Source organism: Canis lupus, chromosome 8, assembly GCF_048164855.1.
Source record: "Canis lupus baileyi chromosome 8, mCanLup2.hap1, whole genome shotgun sequence".
Lineage (NCBI taxonomy): Eukaryota > Metazoa > Chordata > Mammalia > Carnivora > Canidae > Canis > Canis lupus.
The window spans coordinates 27,210,570-27,235,501 of NC_132845.1; the positions used below are offsets into that span (position 1 = coordinate 27,210,570).

General features: G+C 38.3%; 1 non-coding gene across 1 annotated transcript; it reads left to right on the forward strand.

The window, feature by feature from the left end:
- Positions 1 to 10,102: 10,102 nt before the first annotated feature.
- On the forward strand, positions 10,103 to 10,206 carry LOC140639211 (U6 spliceosomal RNA). The gene has a single exon (XR_012036002.1). It is a non-coding gene; the product is annotated as a U6 spliceosomal RNA (small nuclear RNA).
- The last annotated feature ends 14,726 nt before the right edge of the window (positions 10,207 to 24,932 follow it).

The following is a 24,932-nucleotide window of genomic DNA, read 5'->3' on the forward strand; positions in this document are numbered from 1 at the left end:
TACAGACCAAACTAATGAATATTTTACTCTCACCAGCTGCATCGCCTTCCTTCCCCTGCCTAAAAGCCATGAGACCACAGAATCCAATCTCACCTTCTCTGGGACTTTGAACCCCTGAATACACAACAGCCAAAACTCTCCAGCATTTTACTTACAAAAAAACAAGGAAGCAAAAGCAGCTGTAACTGAAGTGACTGCTACTAAATAAATCTCAAACCTGTTCATTGGCTCTTCTGCTACATTAGACAGTTCAAAACAGGACCTGCACTGCTGTCCCCTTTGTGTCATAATAGCTCCTGGGATCAGGGAACTAAGTGGCTACTAATATAAATGTAGGTATGCTGGGGACAGCCTGGGTGGCTCAGTGGTTTAACACTGCCTTCAGCCCAGGGGGTGACCCTGGAGACTCCCCTGAAGGGAGTCTGCTTCTCCCTCTGCCTGTGTCTCTGCCTCTCTCTCTCTCTCTCTCTCTGTCTCTCATGAATAAATAAATAAAATCTTTTTTTTAAAAAATGTAGGTATTCTGGGAACCAACACCTCCTCACACTCATTTTTTAAAAAGAGTCATTAAAAGACATATATATTAATAATAATCATAATAGATAACAGGTATTGATTATGTGACTGATCTTGTAATACATCATCCCACCTTATTTTCATGATAAATATATGAAGTAGATATTATTTGCATTTTACAGATGAGGAAGGTGAGAAAGAGCAAAAAATTGCAATGAATATCACAGTATGCATACTGAAAAATCACATTAAGTTGTCAGCGCAGGCTTCCTTGGTTCCAAAGATCACAATTTTAACCATCACAACAAAATAGACTTGATGGCTTCGAAGTATTTGTCTCTGTTAGCAAACTAATCCTGGTTCACATTGAATCAGATTTATCTGTTAGCCATTATTATCAATTTTCTTTAAAATTTAGGAATTAGCTCTCTGTAAGGGACTGTGCCTTTAAAGCATATGGTAAGGTGCTCAGCAAATATTTGCTGAATGAATGAATACCTCAGTACTTAGAGGAATTGCCAGTTAATTTAAGCCACACATCCTCTTCCTTAAAATGAGCAACTATCAACATTATCTTCATGCCAGTGGCTTAAATTAGCAGTTCTTCACAGGTGAGTTGTCACTAGTAGTAATTACAGGAACACCATTTATATATAAATTATTTACTTTTTTTCAAAGATTGTTGAAGTTAGAAGGCAGTCCACCAGTCACCCTTACTTCGGACCAATTGCAAACTCAAGGGTCCTTAAAACCAGGCTTGGTTTCAATAATTCACTAGAAAACCTTACAGAACTCACTGGAAGCCCCTATACTTACGATTATGGTTTAAGATACAGATTAGGAAAAAAAAAAAAAAGATACAGATTAGGTTTGTTTAAAAGACACAGATCAAAGTCGGCCAGGAGAAAAGGCACATAGGGCAGAAAGCAGGAAAGTTCCAAACAAGAGCTCCGAGTTGCCCTCTTCCCATGGAGCCACACAGAGCAATACATGCTGGTACCTGCGGAGTATCGCCCCAGCCTTGGTGTCCAGTCTTCCTTCAGGCTCTATGGTTGAGTGCATACACGGCTGACTCAGTTTCCCGGTGCTCTGGGGTCAAGCTGATACTGTGTGACTCACAATTCCTACCATAAATCACACTGTTATCTGAACAACGTCATTTATGAATCTGAAATCCCATATCCTGCAGTCCCACAAAGACTCCAATCAGTCATGGCATTGCAAGGGGTCAGAAATTACCTCCCAGAAGTGGAGGGCAGAGGACAGAACTCTCTTGGGCAAGGGTTATTTCAAGACAGAGTTTAAAGAAAATCCAAGGTTTTTTTAAGAATACTAGTTTCACCTCCGTGGATATATTTTCCAGTACAGAAAATCTAGAGACCCAGTTATACCTGTGGGGCCAGGATAAGGACGTGAATATCATCTTCCAGGCATGCTGTTACTTCAGAAAATATGGTTTAAAAAAAGAAATAGAGCTGGGGTGCCGGTGCGGCTCAGTCAGTTGAATGTCGAACTCTAGGTTTTGCTCAGGTATGATCTCAGGGTCACGGGATTGAGCCCTCGCACCAAGCCCCACACCAGGCTCCACGCTCAACACACAGAGTCTGCATGAGACTCTGTCTTTCCATCTTGCCCCTCCCTTCTCTGTCTCTCTCTCTTTCAAATAAATAAATAAATCTTAAAAGAAAAAAAAAGGGAGATAGAGCTGACTTATAAGGTAGACAAGAATCATGTTAGATTCAAGTTAGACAATCTAAATATGGAGGGAGATCTTAGAGTGTCTTTAATTTAGAATCCAGTCCAATAACTAGACTCTGAAGTTAGGGCTCTCATACGTGATTGTCCCAAAAAATCAATCTTCCTCTTAATTCCACCATACTTTGCCTCCAGCTCTTTCCAGACTCCTTGCTCTTCCTTCTTTTGACTGCCAAGGAAACAGGTGGTTTGTCCATCTGGAACTCCAAGTTTTGCTCCATTCTGATCATTTCCAAATATGCTGAAGTCTCAGAGGCTTACATCTCATTCCAATTATTTCAATTATTAGGTTTTGGGGTTGAAAGCAACAGCAACTTAATTACAATTAATTTGGGCAAAATTTTGGACCTAGACACACACATAGGAAGAATGTTATGTGATTTCTGTTGTATAAGCCACCTCGTGTGCATTACTTGGTTACAGCAGCCCTAACAAACTCATGTACAGACTACATATGTATTTCTGGTCATTTAAACATCCTGTTTTATAGTTGTCTCACTCATTAGTCAAAATCTAACGCAGTTCACTAAAGAATTTTCCCTTTGGCCTATGCAACTCCAGTCTCTTATATTTCATTGCCATTAATCAGCCTATACCTGTTGAGTTCTCTATTCACATCACAGATTTATTCTATGTGGCAGATAAATACAACTACCATGAGAATCTAGACTAATTAGTCATATGCCAGGCATGAGACCTTAATGTCAAATACCATACTTTGCAGACCCAGATCTCTATCAGATTCTTTTCATAGATTCCTATTTTCTGTTGAAATACTCCATCTTTTTATTCATTTTGACCATCTTTTCTTTTATTTTTTAACATCTTAATCATGGTTATTTTGAACTCCTTACTAACTATATTCCATAATTGTAACTTATCTAGGTGCTCTGGAGTATGTTATCTTCTAAAAAGCATTAAGTTTTTGTCTGGCAGACAATTAAATCATTAGAGGATCACCCTCATCCTGTGACATTTGATGTTACTCTATGTTGGGGTGCATCTATTTCACTTTTGCCCTTTCTCCTGTAGTCCAGCCCTCCTAGTATTCTCCTAACTTCTAGGATGCGGTATTTCAATGACAAAAGCAAGCCCAGGGATGTTCATTAGCTGGACCCAAACACTAATGTCTCCTCAGAGTTGTGAAAGCTAAAATTCCTGGTTATATTTTATGCTCCCTGCATTTTTTCTCTGTTCCATCTCTTGAAATCTCATTCTATGCATGCACTGCTGTAGGAGTCAGCCAAAGACCCAATGTGAATTTTTGTGTAAATTTTTTAGGGTCCTCGGTAGCTCTCTTCTGTCTAATACCCTACTGCTCAAATCCCAGTCACTATGGTAACTTCAAACACCAGCCTATTTCCTCTGAGAGCAAAGCTGGTGTTTTCTGCTTGGGCTCTATTCCCCCACATGGTGGTTTGGAAATTGCACTCGGGGAGAAATCAGAGTGAATACAGAATGTAGCTCGTGTGTTTCCCTTAGTTCAGAGAACTCAATCTTGCCTTGGTTGCTGCCCACTTCTAGCAAATAACTGTTTTATTTTTTTAAAGGTTTTATTTATTTATTCATGATAGACAGATAGAGAGAGAGAGAGAGAGGCAGAGACACAGGCAGAGGGAGAAGCAGGCTCCACGCAGGGAGCCCTATGTGAGACTTGATCCCAGGACTCCAGGATCGCGTCCTGGGCCAAAGGCAGTTGCCAAACTGCTGAGCCACCCAGGGATCCCCAAATAACTGTTTTATATATTTTTCCACACTGATATACATTTTGGTGGGAGGGGAACTCTGATACAGGTTAATCAATCATGGCCAAAATTTTAAGTCAGGCATAAAGTTCTTAAATACAGAGTTAAGTCCTCATGATTCATTTCTTTGTTCTTCTATATCCCCTTCTCTCCCCTCTTTCCATGCCTTACTAACTGTAACATAATGAAAGCATATTTCCAGGGGCACCCGGGTGGCTCAGTTGGGGTTAAGTGTCTGACTCTTGATTTTGGCTCAGTTTCCTGGGATCAAGCCCCGCTTCTCTTCCTCCCTCTCTCTCTATCCCTCACCCCTCTCTCTCTCAAGTAAATATTTTTTTTAAAAAGAGTATATTCCCAGAGATAATTCCACAAATAGCTATAATCCTACTATATGAAGAATCAAATGCTATTATCCTAGAGAAGAAAATCAACAATGCAATGACAGTAGGAATTTCAATCAATAACTAAATTGGTATTGAAACTTCTTCTGTGAGGATTTATAGGGAAATAGATATTCAAAATAGCTTTCATAGTTGCCTAATTACTTAATGCAACGTTATGGAAAGACAGAATCAGGTGAAAACCAAAGACAAACACTACAAACAACATACAGTGGAGGCCCAAAACAGATTCCTTAGGTTTATTACAGGTATGGGGGGAGCAGAATTCCGGCAGTTTTCCAGATTTTCATACCCCATGGAGAAACACACTGTGGCCAGGCACAGCCAGGCATCCTTCGGTTTTGTTCCAGGAAAAGTATTCTGATGTCAGGACCTCTCATATTCAGAAGAGTAGGAAGAAAGGATTCAAACTGAGAAGAAAGAATCCTGGTCTTTGCAATTGAAGTGACGGTCCTTTCGTTCTCAGATGCAGTGGCTCTGTGACCTTACATATCCATGTTTACATCTAGAGACCGTGAAGCTCTCCGGGATAATCCACCTTGTAGACCTAAGAGAGAAAATCTGATTGTCTCTTCACAGACAGTAAGTAACTGTCTAGGAGTTATTACTGCTAGGTTATCATGAAGGCTTTATCCTAGCACGGCCTCTGTTTTTGGTTAAAATACAAACACAGCTGGGGAGGTATTACAGATTCATCAGCTACACCTCAGAATGATGCCTTTATTGACTCCTTTTCTGATAACTTGATTTTGCTAGTTTAGAGACATGGCTGCGAAAGGAATGCAAACAGGAAGACAAAAGAATGTGCAGAAAGAAGTTTGAATAAAGAAGATGTGGCCTATGTATACAGTGGAATATTCCTCAGCCATTAGAAATGACAAATACCCACCATTTGCTTCGACGTGGATGGACCTGGAGGGTATTATGCTGAGTGAAGTAAGTCAATCGGAGAAGGAAAAACATTATATGGTCTCATTCATTTGGGGAATATAAAAATTAGTGAAAGGGAATAAAAGGAAAGGAGAGAAAATGAGTGAAAATATCAGTGAGGGTGACAAAACATGAGAGACACCTAACTCTGGGGAATGAACAAGGGGTAGTGGAAGGGGAGGTGGGCAGGGAGTTGGGGTGACTGGGTGATAGGCACTGAGGAGGGCACTTGGCGGGATGAGCACTGAGTGTTATGCTATATGTTGGCAAATTGAACTCCAATAAAAAAATTTTAAAAAAAAGAAAGAAGTTTGGAGGCTTGAAGAAATCACTTCAGAGTTAGCAGTTTGGGCTCCTATTGACATATCTTGGATGCTCAGATTGGCATATGTTATTAAGAGCATATTAGTTCATTAGTACAAGTGGTACTGTATATTTCATGGAACAAAACAGTTTTCAACGTGAGGCTATGCAGAAGATCACCTGGAGAGGTTTAAAACTCAGGATGTTCTAACCACACCCCAAACCAGCTACATTTGAGACCTTGGAGATGGAGCCTAGAAAGAAGTTGTTTTTAAATCTCCTCAGGTGATGCCAATAGCAGTCAAGGATGAGAATCGCTGACTTAAATTCTCTTGGCTTCAGCTCTCTTCTAGAAAAACAAAACATCATTTAGATGGTCCCTGAGCATCTTTGCCATGCAAGTCCTTCACCTCTGCAATCCTGCATGAGAGAATTTCCTTCACCCAGCGTTTTCCTTTCACTGCTCACAAAACAATGAGGAATATCCAGCGAGGTCATTTTTGCCTTAGCTTTGTGACTTTGGTGAATACAAATGTTCTCCAAAATTTACAGGGCTTCATAAGATGTTTGCCATCTCCGCTCATCTGGTCATTCATCAGAGGAAAAGAGAAACGACTGTGATCTGTGCAAAGAAAAGCACAAGTAGAACATGAAAGAGATTATAAAAATAAATATTTTAGAAGTGGAATGATCCCTTTTGCAAACATGAGGAGGCACCTGCTTATTGACACCTTGCTATTGTGGAAATTACCTGCAAGTAATTTCATAATTACAGATCCCTATTCCATATGTGTAAAGCAAAACTGTTCACATGACTTATTTGCAGAAGACTTGGAAGACTCTTGCTTGAGTACTGACGGTTCTCGGTGCTCCTTCCCAAGAGCAGCTGTGTAATGAGAAACACCATAATTGTCCACATGGGCTTTTACAGGGAGGCGCTGGGAAGAAGAAGCCCTGGAGCCAGGCCCATCTGCACAGCACAACCACCTGCTGGAGGCCATTCAGTTCACATCAGGCATTTTTAGCCATAGCTCTTCCTACCTCACAGGTGTGCCATAAAAGAACTATATAATGTGTAAGACACTCCATGGTGCTGTGAAGCAAGAAACCAAATAAATATAGGATATTAACCCTGCCAAAAAACATCATCTCACCATCCAAAAGGAAGATGCCAAGCCACCTGCTAAGGTCAAATAAATGGTTTGTGACCTAAAGCAAATTGACTCTGTTCAAGACAAATGGTGTAGCATCCTTGGCCCTCCAGAAATTGTCAGTGTAGTCCCTTTACATTCTTCTTAAACATATCTGCATATTTAGGTCTTCTCATCCTTGTTCATTCCTTTCCCCCACCAATAAGATCTTTGGCTTTTATTTTTCTGTCCTATCTCTCCTATTCCCTCAATCTCAACTCCCACCGTGGAAATACAACCTATCATTTAAGCTCCAATTTAATTAATAACAGCTACCATTGTTCAGCATTTACTGTGTACCAGGAACTAAGCTGAATGTTTTACATACTTCATCTTACTGAATCCTTCTAACACATCTACAAAATAAGTTTTATTAAGCCAGTTTAATAGAAACAACTAAAGCTCAGAGAAGTAAAATAACTTGCTCAAGATCACAAAGCCAGAACTCAAACCCAGGCCTGTCTTGACCTAAATTTGATGTTATTGCTCACCATATTGCAGTCATTCTTACCGATTCTTCTTCCAAACTTCCTTGATGACTCTACAATACAGCAATTTCTCCCAATCTAAACTAAGCTCCTCTCCAGAACATTTTTGACAAGCTTTATACTGCCTTGATTATTGTTTGGTTTACACTGCTATTTAATTTTTGGTGAGTATGCTTACTATCCTTCCCTAAGTATATTATAAACCTATTAAAGCCCCAGAATTGTTCAAAGTGCCTAAACTAATGCACCTACATTCTCCAGACACAAACAAGCACTAGTCTTACTTTAGAGTCCTGCATATATGTTTGTGTTACCCTTTTTATCACCTAGCATATTTTTACATACAATAATCTAACCCCACCAATACTTTGCTCTCATTTGTTAAGAGTTCAAATATGGGGATTAAATGATAAGATACGAGGTTGAGAGGGCCAGCAAAGTTGTAGCCAGAGCTGAATGTACCTACTTCCGGGTATTAGGTTATGATTTTTAAGTTCATAAGACCTATCAGAACTTGAAAAAAAAAAGAGCTTATCACACATTCCATTTTTGTAATGTAAAGAATGTTTGCCAAAATATACTGTTATTAGGCAGTATTCTAAATATGTATGAGTCATGATATTTCCCAATCAGCTATTAATAGTTATCAGTGTCTCCTTTGCACAGAATGCTTCTCAATATGCCATAGGACAAAAGTAGAATCAAGCATAAAATAAATTAGCATAGTATTTTACATTTTAGGAATAATGAACACTAGATCTATCTATGCAAAGTGATTTGAGGGATTAAGAAAAATATTTAGAAAATTCAGAAGGCAAAGTACTCTAGCCAGACAAACAAAACTGATGGAAAACTTTTATCTGGAATGAAATAGGTAATTCTTTAAGAGGAAAGAGCAAATTATACAAATGAGTACTTACTGATGAAATGAAATAAAAACCTGATACTGAGAGATAAAAATAATTGGCACCCAGGAGATATCCCACAGGGAGTTCCTGTACCAATCACACTACAGTTGTTTTTGGTTTTTGTTTTTGTTTTTTTTTAAATGAGGGAGGAGTAAAGGTTACATGTTGTGGCTTCCTGAGAAGTATAAAATCACTCCAATGCTCATTTTTCTAATTCCAGAATTCTTGGCTAAGAATGCTCAAGTTATTTGGGAACACAAAATGAAATATGAAAGGAAATAAGCTAAAGTAGAGGGCTATGCATCTCAGGAAGTGGTGCATCTGCTCATACTCCCCTGTGAGCAAGCCCTGAGTACCCCGCAGCAGTATACCCTCTTTGGTGTAGAAGAATATGAAGCCACTGCATGACGCAGATGCCAGGAATGTGAAATTCACCTTACTCTTGCCCCCTGCCTCGTGTGTGTGTCAAATGTATACTTCCCTTATTTATGATTTTGTCTCCTTTTGTGTAGACTGAGGTAATACCCACTCACTTTCCCTCAAAATCTCAGGGATGATGCATGAAAAACGCTCTTCGATTAGGCAGTGTGCTAAGATATTGCGATAATAAATAACTTCCTTTTATCCTGAAGAAATTTTCATTTGCATTTACCACTTAGAATCTCAATCAACTTTTCCTATTTATTAACAGCTATGAAGTTTTCAAGCATTATTACTGGAGGTTCTCACCATTTCCTGGCCTCCCAATAGCTATGGATTTTCTAGCCACTTGATCTTAGAGTCAACTGAGTTTAGTGAAAGCAGCTCCAGATATGGCGTCAAATGCCTCAAGTTCAAATTTCAGCTCTGCCTTTTAACCTTGATTAAACCAAGCACCTCCCTGAGCCTCAGCATCTTCTCTATAAAAAGGGAAAATAATACCTGCCTGCACTTACCCACAGGATTATAGTGAGGCTCAAACTGAAAAGTATGCAAAAATGCTGCAGAAATCACATCTCTATAACAGGATTGCTCATGCTATTTTAAGTTTCTTTTAGCCTCATCATTTCTATCAAACAGCAATAACATGCAATTAAGGTTTTCATTTATTTCTTTCCAGTCTTTTTCTACAGTGTGTATATATCCATTTGTGTTTATCTGTAGTTTTACTTTTTTAAATGTAGGCAGTATTTTATTACGATGTAATTATGTATTATCATACCTACATATATATCTATATATATAGGTTAATAAAATTTCCTCTAAAACATGGTTAATAACAGCTTGATATAATGTCTGTGATATATAATATGTATAATATGCATTCATATATGCATATATTTTCATATTATTAAAAATTATTTCCAAACATGGCTAATAATGGATGCATTAAAAATATGGTAGGGGGGTGCCTGGGTAGCTTAGTCCATTAAGCATCAGACTCTTCATTTCAGCTCAGGTCGTAATCTCAGGGTCAAGATGGAGCCCCAAGTGGGGCTCTGCACTTAACAGGAAGTCTGCTTGAGATTCTCTGTCTCCCACTCCTTCTGCCCCTCCCCCCCACATGGCTCTTTCTCTCAAATAAATAAATAAAATCTCTTAAAAAAATAAAGTCTCGGGATCCCTGGGTGGCAAAGCGGTTTGGCGCCTGCCTTTGGCCCAGGGCGCGATCCTGGAGACCCGGGATCGAGTCCCACGTCGGGCTTCTGGTGCATGGAGCCTGCTTCTCCCTCTGCCTGTGTCTCTGCCTCTCTCTCTCTCTGTGTGACTATAATAATTAATTAATTAATTAATTAATTAAAAAATTTTGAATCTCTGGACTCCGATACCAGTTATTAAAAATAAATAAATAAATAAAGTCTCTATTTAAAAAATATGGTGGGTACAGCACACTTTGGCAGCACATATACTAAAATTGGAATGACACAGAGAAGATTAACATGGGCCCTGCGCAAAGATGACACACAAATTCACGAAGGTTCCATATTTTTGCACAAATAAAAAGAATGAGAAATCCAAATACCATGTGATTTCCCTCATATATGGAACAAACAAAGCAAAAAAACTAAAGGGAAAAAAGAGAGAGAGAGAGACGAACCAAGAAACACTCTTAACCATAGAGAATAAACTGAGGGTTACCAGAAAGAAGGTAGGTGGACAGGGAAGATGGGTTAAATAGGTGGTGGGGATTAAGAGGGCACTTGTGATGGGCACAGGATGATGTATGGAAGTGTTGAATCACTAAATTGTACACCTGAAATTAATGCTATATAATACATTAACTGGGAATTTAAATTAAAGCTTTTTTAGGGGACACCTGAGTGGCTCAGTGGTTGAGCATCTGCCTTTGGCTCAGGTCATGATCCTGGGGTCCTGAGATCAAATCCTCCATTAGGCTCCCCACGAGGAGCCTGCTTTTCCTTCTGCCTATGTCTCTACCTTTCACTCTGTGTCTCTCATGAATACATAAATAAAATAAAATAAAAACTTTTTTTAAAGATTTTATTTATTTATTTGAAGGAGTGAGAGAGAGAGAGAAAGCACAGAAGGAGAGAGAGAGGGAGAAGCAGACTCTCTGATGAGCAGGGAGCCTGAGGCAGGGCTTGATTCCAGGTCCACAAGATCATGACCTGAGCCAAAGGCGAACGCTTACCTGACTGAGCCATCCAGGCGCCCCTCAATAAAAACTATTTTTTAAATATGGTGAGTAATAATTCTACCATATGAGGGAACCAAAATTTGTGCAATCATTCTCTACCTTTAACTCATTAAAAATATTCCTTTTCAGGTTCTTTTGTTTTTGTCTTGTTTTGCTCTTTTGTTGTTAGTGATGTTCTTGGGTTTATTTGCTATCATAACCAAGACTGTAGTAAACAACTCTGTACAAAAATCTTTTTATGAATCCCTAATTCCATGGAAGAGATTTATAGAACTGAAATCACAGGATCAAAGGTATGGATTCTTCTAAGGCCTTTAGCTAGCCCTTGCTAACATATTGTCAGATTCTGTTCCTAGAGTATTGTACTGTTAGGACAATGTGAGAGACAATTTTTATTGTAGCTTTGTCATAATTGCCTATTTTAATCACTAATCATTACCAATTTTATAGGCCAAAAAAGTATCTTTTTATTATTTCATGTTTATATGATCTCTAGTGAAGTTGAAAATTTATCATGTTTATTGATTTTAATTATTCCTGCCACAAATTTCTTATGCTTGCTCTATTATCAGTATTTTCCTTATTGATTTGTAGGCATTTCTTACACCTTAAGGAAATTCATTTCTCAGTTGTCATAACTCATAAAGTTTTCCAAATTTGTCATTTACACTTTAATATTGCCTAAGATTTTTGAGTTTTTTATTTATTTTTTTTTGATTTTTGAGTTTTTTAAAGTTTCTTCTTCCAGCCTTATTGAGAATAATTGATAAATAGCACTGTGTAAGTTTCACTGCAGGTGTACAACATGTTGGTTTCATACATTTATACATGGCAAAGGATAACCACCATAGCATTAGCTAACACCTCCATCTGTTGCATAATCACCATTTTTTTTTTGTGGTTAGTAATTTTTTTAAGTTTTTAAAACTCAAATTTACTAGGCAGTTTCTTCCATTGCTTCACTTTTTTATATTTTGTGAACTAAGTAGAGGGAATCCTTACTGCATTCATATAGCAATTTATAGTTTCAATAAAAACCAGTCCCTAAGTTCAAAGACTTAGCAATCTAGAGTAAAGTTAGAATGTGATGATACTGATTATTGCTGTTCTACTAGGAAGTCAGTTTGAAAGCACCTGCAAGGAGATTAGTATTTCTGGTGCAAGAATTGGCACCAACCCAGGCACAGTTCTATTTAGACCACTCAGATATGTCCTGCATGTGGCATTTAGCCTAAGGTGAGCACCCAGAAATTCTGATACTTGGAAAACAGAAATCTATATGTCAGCGGAGGTCAGGATCAAGGCTGATGACACCAGGGAGAGGATGGAGAACTGGGAAAAGCAGTCACCAAAATCAGTTCAGCTAGAGAAGAGTGTTTGCAAATGGCTGAGATGCTGAAACTGTAATTAACAAGGTGACTCTAAAAGGAACTGGACTTACCTCCCTGTTCTAAGTTTCTGTCCCACTGTCCTCTACATTTGCCTCTGTGCTGAGTAAGAGCAAATTTCTTGCTTGTCTTACATTTAAATTCGATACTTCTATCTTTAGAAAGGCCGAGAAGGAGGCACACTTGCCTCCTTCGCAACATGAAGAGTAGTCATGCTAATATAATTAATAAAAATTAACCTTAATGAGGCTCTTACTTTGGTCCAGACTCTCTTCTGAGCCCTTTATATTCATAGAACCCTTCAAAACACTTTTAATTGGCAGAAACACAATTTTCTCCATTTAGTTGTTAAAGAAACTGAGGCACAAAGAAGTTAGGTGACTTATTCAGGGTTGCACACCTAGCAAGAAGGTGAGCCAGGATTTGAAACGAAGACAATAAGCTTCCAGAGTTGGCACCTTTTTGGTATTCCATGATATTCTGAATTTATCAATACAAATTTTGAGAATAAGTATAATTTCAATTTATATATGTGGAAAGATGTACACATATATATTTACACATATGGCAAGATCTATAAATATTATGTGCTTAAATATCTGTTTTTATTTATTATGGTCAGCAGAAGGGGAGGATGAGGAATTCATGAAAGAATTTTTGGTTTATGTAGGCTTCTGGCTTTCCCACCTCCTGATATTTCTACTGGAAAATGAAGACTAGAGCAAAGGAATAACACAAGTATGACAATTTTTCTACAGTTTGATGTTTGTTAGTTCTACTGGGGATTGGTTTACAAGGGAAGCCAGATTGAATGTAATGATCAAAATAAGATCAAGACCCATTATGTCCTTAGTATCCCCAGTGCTTCCCTAGATACCAGTTTAGTGAGGGACAGTGGACAATGTAGAGTGTGCGGGGTGAATCCCTGGTAACAAGACAATTTAGGCTGTGTCTTAGTGAGCCTTGCCAGCGTAATTGATGAACTTGTGTCCCTACCCTCCCTGTCTCTTCACATCTCAGTACCCATGTGGATCCAGGAGTCTCCCATGCCGCAGCTTCAGGACTACCCAGGGCCAAGGACTGCTTGAGGTCTCAGACAGTGACTAGAAGAGCAATGGCCCCACTGCCACTGATCTTGTTTCTTGTCCCATTCCCTCCACTCCATCCCCCTGCTAAACTGCTAGACTGCTTTAGTGCAGAGTTAGTCACATCCCTCTCCTTAAAATTCTTCCATGGGTTTCCACCTCCTACGAGATAAAATATGACCTCCTTAACATGGTGTCCAAGACCTTTGATGATATAGCCCCTCTTCTGTCTCCAGCTTATACTGTGAGCTCCCTACAGGAAAGGAACCCTACTCTCTACCCTTATGAGTGGCATTTAATAAATATTTAGTGGGTGCGTGGTAGGTGGACAAATGAATGGATGGCTCAATAAAAGAATGAATGAATAGTATCTTTTACACAGTGATAATTTTTTTATTTATATCATTTTTAAAACTAGCAAAGAACCCCAAAATATAGTATCTCATTTAGACATGACAATAAATTTCTGAGAATGGTATTGTTGACAATTGACACATGAGGAACAGGTTTAGTAAGGTTAAGAGACTTGCCAGATCTCACTGTTTGGGCCACACCAATATTTGTAGCCTTTCTGATATGTCACAGTTCTTTCTCATAATGAAATAGGTGACTTAATGATTTAAATGTAGTTATTTAATAGTGTAGCGATTATAGAATTTTACAGCTGGGAGACTCCTCAAGTCAAACCTTTTTAGTGGAAACATGAACTATTAACCATCATCATTTCACTTGGGTGAGCTCTTTCTCACAAATCAATAACATTGAAGCTGTGCTACTGTAGTGATAACAGTCACACTCAAATAATACAAGCTAAAGACTAAAAAGCAATATAATGCACGTGCAAGTGGAAATAGTAAGTCATAAGACTAGGAGATACTATGAGTGAATGATAGAAAAACCCTGCCTCAAGGTCACAGGCAACCAAATTGTTAGACTTTTATCCCCTGCAATCCCCTGCAACTGCCCACTTTTTGAGAGGAGGTAAATTAATTTGAATTGCAAAGCATGGTTGAAAAATAATAAAGTGATAAGAAACCACTTTTCATTATTTATTTCCCTCCATAAAATAACTAATTTTATTCCTCTCTGCTAACTGAAACAGATATATGGACAGATCGACACATAAAACACAACCAGCAGCGAATACACTGTTTTCCCTACAAAAGGACCATTCGAACTATAATCATTGTCTCTCCTACTGAGTTCCAGCCAGCTGGTTTTCCCTAGAAGGAAGGATTCTCCACACTTCTCACTCATCAACCCCATGAGAATTGCATTTACTCATTGATATCCTACCATTCTAGCTTTCAGTGGCATATTAGGCAGGGCTATGCTGTAGTCACAGACAAAATTGCATTAGCTTACAAAAGCAAAGTTCTGTTTCTCACTCATGGTTCATGTCATAGTGGACTGACCACAGCTCTGGACTACTTCTCACTCTGGGACTAGCCTGAAGGAGGAGTCTCTGTCTGAACAGCGTGAGCATCACAGCAGAGAAACAGAGTTTGTCAAAGTGTGAACCAACTCTCGAAGCTCCTACCTGGCTGCCACACACGCACTTCCACTCATTTTCATTGGCCAAAGAAAGTCACATGGGCAAGCGAGTCTTCAGTTGGGTGGGGAAGTGGATATTGATCAAAGCAATGTAATCTTTCACACATTTCTATTGCAACCATTATCAATTCTGAGTTACAGTAGATTCTGGTCTTCCAAGGTTAAATTGTCTTTATCATGCTTCCTCCTTATTTCTGTGTGACTCCTGATTAGTTTTGTGAAGTTCAGTACCAAACATGTATTACTATCCCAAAGAAAACACACATTATAGAAAGGCTAACACGTTTATTTATTTAATTACCAAAGTTGGGTTATCAGATCTCTACATGAATTCATTCTAATGTATATTCTTGTGAGTTTCTATATCATTTCTCCGACTCTCTATCAGACCAGTAAATGTAACTTGTAATCTTCTAAGTCTTTTGCCCTCTGGAGCCTGGCATTCATAATAATTACACATTTTCTTTTTTCATAAATACCTGCTAATAAAATGATTAGGCTAAGCTGACAGCATTTCCTAGAAGCAAAATAATAACCTTCAATCTTAGACCTATCACCAAACTGTTCTCAATGTGAAAAAGGGCAGGCCTATGTCTTTGGGTTTAGAAAGTGTCACTCTTAATGGAATCGGTGAGATTGAAGAATGTTCGTTATTTAATGACTGTAATGGGCTCTGAAAGCATCCTGCAATTCATGTGCCTTATAATGCCAAGTCACCAAAATCCAAGAGAAGGGTAAAATTACTTTGGAAGTCATTCTCTCCATGAGTCAGGGAAAAACTAGCTTTTACATAACTTACCTCACATACAGTTTCCAAAATCACATTAGCCAATATGAGTTTGTAGAGTATTTTTTACCCAAAGTACTTATACTCACCTCAACTCAGTGCCCTATCTCCGTGAAATGGACCAGAACCAGAACTCAGGTAAGGCAAGTTACTCTCTTCTGGGGGCTTCATATAATTCACTGTTTTGCCAAAATCCATTGATAGCAGTGTTTCTCAACTAAAGGAGCCTTTTTAGATATTCTTTCTCTCATCACCCAGACACAATTTCAGTACCACAGAAATACTGTATGCCTGATTATTTATTGTACATATATCTGTGCCTTGCACATCAAAAATGTAAGAACCAGGGTGGCTGGGTGGTGCAGTTGGTGAAGCATTGGACTCTTGGCTTCTGCTCAGGTCTTGACCTCAGCGTCATGAATGTATCCACGCTCAGTGCAGAGTCTGCTTTATATTCTCCCTCCCTCTCCCTTTGCCCCTCCCCCACATGCTCAAATAAATAAATAAATAAACCTTTTTAAAAAGATAAGAACTATTTTTTTCTTTCCCTTGAGAGTAATAGTGCCCCATCAAGAGCATGATCTTTAGGACAGATGTTTCCTTTGCCACATTTACTTTGTTTCTTCTTTTACATTGGGATTTTCTGCTCTTCTTTCTCAACCATGTCCTTTCACATTTGCTCACCTCAGCATCTTTGCTCATGAGATACCTTCTTTCTGTAATAATCTCCTCATTTGTATTGTGTCCAACCAGTTTTCAAAAATCAGATCAAGCTCTACTCCTTCCAAGTAGAAGTTTTTCCAAATACTGAATCAACCTCCATCCCCCTAGAACATTTACCTTTAATAGAAGACATTTTCTCTGCCATAATGAAATATCTCAGTCTACTTTAGCCTAACATTATTTAAGTACATGACCCCCTCACTAGATTGTAAGCTGATAAGTGGCAAGGACTATTCATCTTTGGATCTCCCATTGTTCAGAAAGATTGCTCAATAAATATTTGTTGTATTGTGTTTATTAATTTATGACCCAATTTTTTCCAGCTAGCACTTCATATTAAAAATAGACTTCAGCTGCCTAAGAGCTCTTATAGTTATTTAGATGGATATAGAGACATAGATGCACACATACACAGATGTCACCTAGCTGGAAAAATGAGTTATTCCTTCAACCCATCATCCTCTGTACATCAAAAATTGAGTTCCTCTGAGGAAAGTTCCCTGCATCTATCAACAGCACCACTATTCTTCATAGTGCACAGGCTTAAAATTTCAGAGACACTTTAATGCCTCACTCTCCTTCATCCCTCATATCTACGTGGTTGCCCAAACTTGTTGATTCTTCATTCTTCATGAATCCTTGATTTTTTGTTTTTCTCCAGGATCCCATTGCCAGCACCTTATTCTAAATCTGTGACATCTTATTTACAGCCAACTCTTCTATATAGTTCATGTCTTTCCACATCACTAGTCATAACAATTCTTTAATCCTTCTTACTCTGGGTTATCTTCCTGAAACATAGACTTTGTTCTTACTCTGTTGCTCAGCTGCTCAAGAAATTGCAGACATTCAGAATTACTCCAACCAACTCAACATAAATGTAATGAACTGAGTTGTGTTCTGCCAAAATGCATACGTTAAAGTCTTGACCCCCAATGTGATATTATTTGGATGGTGCCTTTGCAAGGTAATTAGGTTCAGATTAGGTCATAAGGATGTGCTTTTGTGATTAGATTAGTGTCCTTATAAGAAGAGACACCAGAGAGCTTGCAGTCTCTCTTTGTGAGGATACTGCAAAAAGGCACCATCTGCAAACCAGAGAGAGCTCTCCCTGGAATCCAACCAAGCCAGCATTCTGATCTTGGACTTCCGTCCTCCAAAACTGCGATAAAACATCCTTCTGTTGTTTAAGTCACCCAGTCTATGATATTTTGTGATGACAGCCTGAACAGACTAGTATAACCTTCTACTAGTATAACTAGTAATCCTGCTCCAAATGCTCTTATCGCATCAACCCCAGCAGGTGAGGCTCCTCACAAGGCATGTTCAGATCTAGTTAGGTAGGCCTACATTCTTTCAAACACATGCTAGTATGAAATTATCCCTACTTAAATTAGTTAAAATGTTTTTCAAAGTAATTGGTTCCAATAAAGATTGTTATTGTTTAGATATCTTTTCCAAAGGAATGTTTTTACTAAAGTAGTCTGTAAGGCTTAACAATTATAAAATATAGTATAGATTTGCAGGGTCTGCCCTCAGCTAAGAGAAGCCCATTTGTATTTAAATTCAAAATACTTCAGCTTCTTATACCAAACTAATATAAAGAGGGAGAAATTTGATCATTCAGATTTATGCATTTAGCAAGTATTATTGCTCATCTCTTGTAAGCCATACCCTAAGCTAGATATTATCAAAATGGATATTGTCAAAATGGACAGTTTTGACCTTCCTGGAAACTGCAGTTTAGTCTGATGGATGAATCCAGCTCTTTCCTATAAGCTAGTGTGGAAAATTACTTCATTTGCCTGACAATAGATCTGCATGCGGTTTCACATTTGGGCCACAGAGAAGCTATTAAGTGGCTTGTTCGGAAAGCCTCCCTTTTATTTCTATTCTCTGAGGCTGCCTGTCCCTCTCTTTCTATCTCTATTTCCCTCACAACCTTCTTATGTATAGATAAATAGAAAAGATCTCCCCCCACTGGATCTTTCCTCATTCAATTACAGAAGAAAAGACTGAAGTGACAACTCTCCACTGTGCTTTTGCAAGACTATCCTGAGGTGCAGTGGGTTTTCTGGAAAACTCACGGCAAAAACCATGACATGAGGTTAAAGAACATTCCCATGTCTGAGGATTTACTCCCTATGGACCTTTCAAAATAAACTAAGGAGAACAGTAGTGATCTAAGAAAGTAAGCTTTGACTCACATTTTAGAAGATAACTTTTTCTTTCCTAAGTTAAAACCTGTGCCTTACAGAAGATTTTAATTTAAAGAAAATAACTTTACATTCAAATTTATGGATTTCTTTTTGGAGTTCACGTAACCCCAAACAGATGTAATGTGCTTTATTTCTTTTTGTGAAAATGATTTTGCATATTTTATGTGTCCTCCAATGTCACAAAGCATTCCATTCATTTTAATGACATAATCTTCAACTTAGCCAATTTCTTTCCGAAGATCAAATGCTAAACTATGACAGCATCGCCGACAGCCAAACCCAACTGCGCATAGAACCTCAGTCTCTAACACAGGCTTTTATTCATAGCTGAAATGGGGTTGTGTCATTCACTACCTTTCTGTCTTTTAGAAATTTAAAGGAGATCTACCCCTGAGAGCTCCCACTCACACCCCATTCATGTCTTGCACATCTTTACAGAGGCCATTACCCTTCAGCAGTGTGCCTGTGGTCCCCCAGATGGGAAGAGCCTCACTATGCAGCAGTCTTGCCATTTTAAAATCACAAATTAGGTAGAAAATATGTGAACTGCACAGATCTTCTAGTGTTACGGAATTTCAGGCAAAAAAAATATTTCTGGGAGAAGAAACACAAATACTGAAAACTTACTCTTCGTTGAACTATGCACACTACAAACAGAGAAAGAACAGAGAGGCAAGAAATCTTGTTTCTAAAGACCAAATTCTTAGACAATCGTAATGAGGTATCTGGAAGTTTTTTCACATCATTTTCTTCTTCTCTAAAATAGAAACAATAAAAGTTTCTCCTTTCAAATGCCCTGCTAAGAGCAAAGCCTTGGACTTTCCAGAATGAAGCTCAAACTTGAATATTTTTGATGTATTACATCTTTAAAATATATTTAGTTCAAAAAGTAATAGCTATAAATTATTGAATGCCTCAGAGTGTTACATACTTTGTTAAATTCTGTTTCACCTTCCCTACAACCCTGAATGGGTATCATTATTATCCTTATTTTACAGGTTAGAAAATTAAGGCTTATGCCTTACTTATAATACTTAACAAAGAGGACACACAGCATAAATATTGAACCATGACTTTAACCAATGCTCTTTATCCCCACACAATATTGCATCTCCATAATTTTCATTAGGAGCTTCAGTACCATGATCAGCCCCAGTTCTAGTTCCAGTACTGACCCACTAGCTCTATTCTAGAAGTACACAGAAGCCATTCAATACATCAAGCCGAACCAAGTAGATGAAGTTGCAGAGCATATTGGTTAAAAACAAGACTACCACAGGGACCTGGGTGGCTCAGTCCGTTAAGTGTCCCACCCTCAATCTCAGCTCAGGTCTTGATCTCAGGGTCATGAGTTCAAGCCTTGTGTTGGGCTTCATACTGGGCATAGGAGCCTACTTTAAAAAGAGAGAGAGAGACTGCCAACTCCATCTTATCCTATGAGAGCCTGAGCAATTTATTTAGCCTTCTTGTTTTGTCATCTGGATGATAATACAATATCTATTTATAGGGTTATTATAAGTATTAAGTGAGATAATACCAATAAAGCACTTAGTGATTGCCACGTACATCATTTATTTGTGTTACCATATGAAGACTATATCCTTTTAAACTTTGTATTCTCAGTGCTTACTCAGTGCCTTACTTACAGTAGATTCTCAATAATTGATAAATTAATAAAAATAAAGTAGGTTAAGATTCATCATCAAAAGAGCATAAGCTTACCCCCAAAACAGGTTTTGTAACAAATGTGAACTCAGAGAGATGATCAAGTTCAGATTCTCAGTTGCCCAAAAGAGAGACAGCAGAAGCAAGCAGAGTAAACAAGACCACTGGGGCTAAGAGCAAGATCAATGTTAAAACTGGAAGAAGCTAAAGGGGTAAATGCAAGGCATTCAAATATGGGTACATTTATCAGATTATAAAAGGTGACTTGTCTGCTTTTCCTCTTCCCTGCCCTCTGCAAACAAACATTTGCTGTGGCACTTTTTTTGTATCTAGAACTATATTAGTCTCTGAGATTAAAATTAATAAAACTATTAGAATTACTTAATTTGCTTATTTCTTTATTATGCTTATTTGAAGAATAAAGAAGGTCATTACTTATGTAGTTAACAAAGCAGGAGAAATCCCCCTTCTACTGCCATCAGTATGATCTGTATCAGATGTCAGACTGAGTGTGAGACCATATGAAGAATTTGTCCCCATCAAAAAGTTAAAGTAGTTTCCCCAGTCAGGGATCCACCTCACTCACTTTAAAAGTATAAAAAAAGAGAAAAGAGAGAGAAAGAGAATGAAAATGGGAAGATATTTGGGAAGTGATTTCTTTGAAAAAGCTATGCTTTGAGCTTTCTCCCACTTACTCAGAACAGAGAAGCAGTCTAGTACTACCTTACTTCTCTCCAGCATAGTGAGTGGACTTCATGTGGCATCCAGTTGAACAACTAGATTTTCCCCTCACAGTTGAGAGCACAGAATACTTAAGCCTAACTCAAACCTAAGCTTGCCAGAATGACCAGTGGCAAGGTGGCCTTGATGGCATTGAGCTATTCTCCCAAATTATTGCCAGGACAAGGGATGTATGAATGTCTCTGGTGAATGAGATGTAAGTTATTTGGGAGAAAGAGCTACCATGGCATCAGAATGGGCCCAGTGAGGCAGAGACGCTTGGCCAAGCAAAAGAACTCCAGGAACAAGAAGTTAGAAGACACTCGATTCCTAGAGACTGTGGGAGGAAGTCAAAGTGACTGTGCAATAGATAGATCTGAGAGTGTCAACAAATCCAAATGTGAGAGGTCTTCAGGGATTAGGACCCCAGAAGAGCCCACAAAAATTCCCACCAGAGAGAATCACATTTGAAAAGTACTCAGCCCAGAAGAGCCAATGTATGACCGTTGCTATCCCCTTAATCCTGCTTTCCCAAACCTCAGGAGCCTCAGGAACAAGCTCAAAACTGAGAATGAGAAGAGTGAGAAGGAGGAGGAGAGCACAAAGCATAGAAAGACAGAAGCCAACAATGTCTCTTCCATCATGTCTACCAACTAGAAGAAAGTCTGAGTTGGAAAAAAAGGAAAACATCTGATACTGAATCAAGTTCATTTTGTATTAACATCTTAGACTTGGCAATTCTGATTTATTTATTGAGACTAGGTTGGTTTCTTAAGAGAGATGGTAGGCTATGTTAATAACCAAGTAAGAGCAGAAAAGTTATGGAACCTACCCAAGTTCTGATTCACCAGCAAGAGATAATTACTCTCACTGAATGTCTGAAATAAAGCTGAGGGAGACAATAATGAAGATGTGTTTTTGTTATGTGTCATGAGTCATGTTTCCCCACAAAAGCCTGAATCTCACAACTAATCTGTCTCAATCTCTCTCCATCTTCTCTCTTTCTCCCACTCCCATTTGTTTTCCTCCTCCTCCTCTTCCTTCTCCTCCTCCTCCTCCTTCTTGCCTCTCACTCTCTGCCCCCTCTAATCCTTCTCTCTCTCCTATCTGTGCACCTATCTGCTTGTCTCTCTCTTTTTCTTTTTCAAGGATCTTTGGAATAATCATTAAAAGGAATTAGAAATAATTGATATTATAACATGCCAAAATGGGTAAATAACATTCCCAACACAATCCAGTTTGCACCCTCTATTAATAAGTGTTCTGTTGCAGAGAGCAGAACTCACATACAAAGCACTTATTCCAAATACAGCCTTGCACATAATAACTACTCAATGAGGAAAAGCTATTATTACTTTAAACACCACCTCTTGAGCATACCGAGGGACAGGTCATCTTGAGAATCACTCGCTTTTTCTTTTTAGATGCTGTTTTGCCACTACTTACAAAGAAATGCATTGTTTTATGCATTCTCTTTCAAGTCATACCTTTTGTTTGCAGATAACCAAGCCTCTTTCCAATCATTAGAAATAATAAATCACATTTGTACATTTCAAACTCTGAAGGAAGTTAAATATTTACAAAGTTCTGCATGACAAAGAACAATTCATTGAGACAGGCCCTTAAGAATGATTCTTTTTACGTTTTTAGGAAACTCTATCAGAAATTTGGCCTGAACGCTATAGCAATAATTCATCTGACCTTTAATGTTATGGTTACTTTTAACTTCCTCAGATCCATGCAAAAATAAAATGCAGCAAGATCAACAGAAGCTGCTAGAAAACTAGCATTTTTCTATAGTGTAAACTTTTGATAGTGCCAACTGCAATCACCTAAAAGACAGAGTAAGGTGAAGAAAAATATTTTTTTCATTTTCCTTCTCCCTTTCCCTGCTCCAAAGTCAAACGGTAAAAAGTACTCAACTTTCCAGCCATCTTATGTTACCAAAAAATCCTAAATTTTCTGGATTTTTATGAAAGCATGCATCTTTAAAATCAAACATCCAAATAACTAACATTTTGTGAATCTTTGTAGTCTACAGAGCACTTTCACTGTTCATCACTCTTGGAATGCTCTCCCTTCCCCCGTGAGCTAGGCTTTCCCATCCTAATTTATAGATTAGGCAACTAAGCACAAAGCCAACCAACTAGAAATGCTGGGTTGTAAGTCAACTATTAAATTTCTGAACCCTTTTCTTTTAAGTATTTCATGGTTTCTTAGCCTCTTCAAAAAAATATTTTCTGCTCTTTACTATAAAAAGGCAAAGTGATTCAACATTTCGGACATGTGAGGAAGACTGAGGAAATTCCTGTTCTTCTTTTACAGTTACTGAATGACCAGGAGATGCAGGAAACACTCTCTGGGCCTTTAGGTTTCTTCCTGTGAAGTAGACATTCTCACTGCCTTCCAGGGAGGTAATGAAAGCAGGAAGGGAGAGATGAGGATGGGGCAGTGTGTCTCATGCTAATTGATCTTAAAGGTAGAGCTGACTCCAGCCTTTGCAAGGGTATCATTTAGCATAGACCTTGGCAGATGCCATGAGCCAGTTCAGAGAGGCTGTGACAAAATGGTTAGGAAGACCTCAACAGAACACCCAAAAGCATCTCCTGCTAGCTCCAAATCCAGCACTTGGCAGGGCTGGGCAGCTTCATACATTGAGTATATCAGTCAACAACTCCATTGTGGACTGAGGAGGTGGAGATGCAAATGTGGGCTTATCTGGAAGGATAAGAGATCTAAAGACACAGAGAAAGTGTCTATGAAGTGCTTTGAGCTCTTTGAAGATAAACACTGTGACTCTAAGATGCCATCAGCAATGACTGGTTGTGGCACTAGAAGGGAGATGTTAATTGTGTGTTGTAAGTAGGTTTGTTTTGCTTACCCCTCTAAGGCTACTGACTGATAAACCTGACTCAGCAGGTAGACACAGTTAGTAATCTCACGCTCCCTAGTACACAACAGAAAAGGTTTGGTCTTAGCAGGGCTATTTGGTCTCTTTCTGTGCCATACCTTGAAGATTGCTCGCCTGCATTAGCTGCATTGTGAGCCCGGCTCTTCCTTTATCCCAAATGCCTGCAATAAAGGATTCTGCCTCAGGATAGGATTTCACCCTCTTCCCCTTTTAGCCATCTCCTAAAAGTCTCCTAATGTCCCTTCCCATCTACCCTCACATCAATAGACAGATATGTCCAAGTTTAAGAAATAAACAAAATTAAAAAAAGAAAAAAGAAATAGACAAAATTTGAACTTACAAATACAGTAATGATGAGTGATGTTTCTGAAATAGTTAATTTACCAAAGATTAACAGAGTCTTATAAATAAATATTTTCCAAAGTGCATTTAAAATGTATTTAATATATTTTTGGAATATATTCCCAAGTACTTTTCCAACTGCATAAAATGAGTTTCATTTATATCATTTTCTTTTAGAGACTCATTAGGTAGCCAAATAAACCAATAAATGGAATCAGAATTCATTCTCAACATTACATTATCATGTTCTTAGTGTGCCATGAAAGGCATAATACTAGATCAGCCAATGGATTTCATGAAAATTATAGTTAAATTTTAATTTGGGCTTCACTACAAATATCATTTCAGGCCCTAATTATTTTGGGGCATGGGACAATTTTGTCATTCCTCAACATACTAATGAGCCTGGTGATCTATGAAAGAGAGGAACTGGACTGTTTTACTTCTCCACAGTCGACAAAAAGTCCACTCAACTCTGGTCATCTTTCAAAATTACAAGTCTTTGTGAAAAATACACTGAAAGGAAGTTTTGAACAGTTATTTTCTAACTCCTTTCAAGGCATAACATCTTCCTCTTAGAATTCTATCAACATATGAACTAAAAGCCAGTTTTAAGTATGCCAAAATCCCTTCAGTGTGCCTCCTTTCCTAAGCCCCATCTAGC